The sequence below is a fragment of the Triticum urartu genome, unplaced genomic scaffold (assembly GCF_056163025.1).
Source record: "Triticum urartu cultivar PI428250 unplaced genomic scaffold, HENAU_Tu73 scaffold2, whole genome shotgun sequence".
NCBI classification, from domain to species: Eukaryota; Viridiplantae; Streptophyta; class Magnoliopsida; order Poales; family Poaceae; genus Triticum; species Triticum urartu.
In genome coordinates this window covers 15,357,770-15,361,143 of record NW_028260368.1, presented here as the reverse complement: position 1 = coordinate 15,361,143, position 3,374 = coordinate 15,357,770, and the positions used below count along the sequence as shown (strand labels likewise).

The following is a 3,374-nucleotide window of genomic DNA, read 5'->3' as shown; positions in this document are numbered from 1 at the left end:
GGGTCGATGCCCGAGTGGTTAATGGGGACGGACTGTAAATTCGTTGACAATGTCTACGCTGGTTCAAATCCAGCTCGGCCCAACCAAAAATCTAGGGCTTCGTGAGTATGAACTAAATCCTTTTGTTTTTCTTCCATAAAATAAAATGTCTGATCTATAGAAATAAAAGATAAAGAAAAAAGGGAAATTTTTTTTTTCTAATCCATATCTCTCTCATTCCTTTCTTACAAACAAAAGAAGTTTTTCTTATTGAAGGCTGGATTATTATCCATTTTTAGTGATAAAAAATCACGACATACTAGTTATGTCACTCTCACTATACCCACGTATAATATAATATGTGGGTATGTAGTATATGATTCGTCTATTTCTTAGAGTACGAAAGACGAATCGAATCTTCTTATGGTTCTATTTAAGAATGGGTATGCCATACACCCCGCGGGGATTGTAGTTCAATTGGTCAGAGCACCGCCCTGTCAAGGCGGAAGCTGCGGGTTCGAGCCCCGTCAGTCCCGAACTAGGGTTCAATGAATGGAGAAATTGATATTTCCTTTTTCCATGGAAAAAAAGGGGCAGGGAGCAAGATCAAATACCCACAGGGCACCCTTACTTCACTTTTTTATTTTGCATCTCTCATTAAAGAGGGAGGGAGGGCATATAGGAATTTTTTTTTCACTACTCCCAATCGATAAAGAAAGACACACATACGATATGTGGATTAGTAGAATTTAGGATATTATATTACTCTATCTTTTCTTTATGATGATACCATCCTCATCTTAATTTCCTATTCCACTCTTATGGAATAGAGTACCGGTATTTTACCGGAATCCATACATAAATCGTATTCCCTTTTTATTTCAGACCTCTTTTCCCCATCTCTTCTACTGCTTATTTGGATGTCTATGTGACCCATAGAAAGTGAAAGTTGGTCATATAATACATACATAATTGTATGTATAACTATAAGAAAAAGGAAGGGAAATTGTATAAGATTAAGAAAGTATAAGATTAAGAAAGCTCGTGGGGTTAGAGATAATAGAAAAGAAAAAGTAGAAAAGGATTAAAAAAGAGGGAATTCCTAATCCAATCAAAAAACCCATTTTGGTCTTAGTGTGGATAGAGGATCTTCCTATGTTATACTATATAACTCTCATCCGTGAAATTATAACTCTCATCCATGAATTGATTTGATAGATCCGATATTCATAATATTGAATTGATTCAGTATTATCAGAATGCAAGCCCTACCCTTGAATTGTACAAGATACCCCTTTTTCCTCTCCATGGGATTACATCCCGAGTTATTGTGAAAATAAAAAATAAAGAGGTTATGGGAAGTCAATATTCTCGCATTTATTGCTACTGCACTGTTCATTCTAGTTCCTACTTCTTTTTACTTATTATTTATGTTAAAAACAGTCAGCCAAAATAATTAATTGGAATCCAATTAATCATTGAAGAAATTAAAAAGGGATTAAATAAAAAAAATCCAAGTCTTAAATGAAAGGATCTGGTTGGAATCTTAAAGTGTGGTAGAAAGAACTACATTATAGTTTTTTCTACGACACTTTAGATTCTTTCTATATATTATCTTTGAATCTACATAGAATAGATTAGTAGATTGAAATAGTTAAGTAGTCTAATTCAATTTCTTTTTTCATTGCATCCACTTAATTTCAATCAGGTCAAAATAAAAAATATCTAAGACAATTCTTGACCAAAGAATCCATGGAAGGAAAGAAAAATAATATGAAGAATAGACTATAGTAAAAAGTAAAAGGAAATGGAAAATGTGTGATATGCCGTGAATAGTTCCGTGGAAGAAAGTCTAATTTTCTTATGTATAGAACTTTTTTTAACCATTCGTCATTTCTAGTAGAAATTCTGAATTGGTATAATGGCTCTTTCTTACATTACAACTTACAATACAAGAGTTTCTTACAGGAGTGAAACAAAACTAAAGAAAAAGATTAAAGAATAACGTTTGACAAAATGATTAATGCAAAAATGATCCATTAAAGAAAAGAATTGATACAACAATTTGATTACTTAATCAATTAGTAGTATCCCTAGAGTCCACTCCTTCCCCATTGACTACTAGTGAAAGAGAAAATGTAAAGACTACCATTAAAGCAGCCCAAGGCGAGACCTTACTATATCCATCTAAATTATGTCTCCTATTTCTATGAAGGGATTATTCTACTATTGATCAATAATCATAGTGGAATCAAGGGTACAGAGTCAAAAAGGGATTCCGCCCTAAGGCCATGGATCAATCAGTTCAAGGAATTTACTCCTAACAAATTCTTATAGGAATTCTGGTAGAATTAGAGAGCATTAAAAATACGAGATACTATAGCCCTTTTTTTCCTTAAAAAAGAAAGAGTACGGGAATTGATGTCCTGAATAGAACGAAGCGGGAATAGGAAGATTTTTTATTCCTTTTGTTACTCTTTTTTTTTTTTTTAAGCAAAGGACGCCCCGAATATACCATAAAATTATCGATAGATAAATATTTATTGAGATACCTACCTTACCTAATGTTTATTTTTGACCTAAACCCTGCAGCCTTGCTTTGTATCATTCTATGAAAGAATGAAGAGATTTTATCCATAATACAACTCCTAAATTGATTTTTGATCGACCTATTTAATCTGATTCTCGTTAGAATTAAGTAAGTCCTTACTTTAGTGTATGTAGGTAACTATAAGATGTACGATAAAAAAATGTATAATAATTAGTAAGTCTTGATATTCTTTCGTGGAGTCCCTTCTTGAATCTTAGATTGAAAAAAAAAAAAGAATGCCCCTTAGGGACCTTTCTTTGGATACCAAGATCTTCTGACATCTTATCCTCGTATTTTAAAATTATCAAATCGAATCTCAATTAAGAACCAATTCAAATTCATATAATAAAGAATAAGGAAACACTACCTCACCCTATTGATAACCATTTTGGCCACTACCGTCAAAACAAACCCTAACCCTAGTTTGAGGATAGAACTATGGTATGGTTTCTCTAAACCCAGTATCGGCAGGCCCAGTTACTCTCTTGCCCGAACTTATGCGAAGTATAAATTTATCGAATTCGATCAGCACTATAAAAAAAACCTAAGTATTTTATTGATCAGGCGGCACCCAGATTTGAACTGGGGATAAAGGATTTTGCAGTCCCCTGCCTTACCGCTTGGCCATGCCGCCAAAAAATCCGATCAAAAATCTAGAAAACAGCAAGTATTCATCCACGTTTTCTTACGAAAAGCCCCTTTTATTTTGAATATAATTTCTACTTACTTTTTTCCAATCTTTTTCAAAAAATCTATTCCTGCTTTTTTTGATCCAGTTTCTATTATTCTCCTCGATAGATTCTAT

General features: G+C 33.2%; 1 non-coding gene across 1 annotated transcript; it reads left to right on the top strand.

The window, feature by feature from the left end:
• On the top strand, positions 1-82 carry TRNAY-GUA (transfer RNA tyrosine (anticodon GUA)). The gene has a single exon. It is a non-coding gene; the product is annotated as a tRNA-Tyr (tRNA).
• The last annotated feature ends 3,292 nt before the right edge of the window (positions 83-3,374 follow it).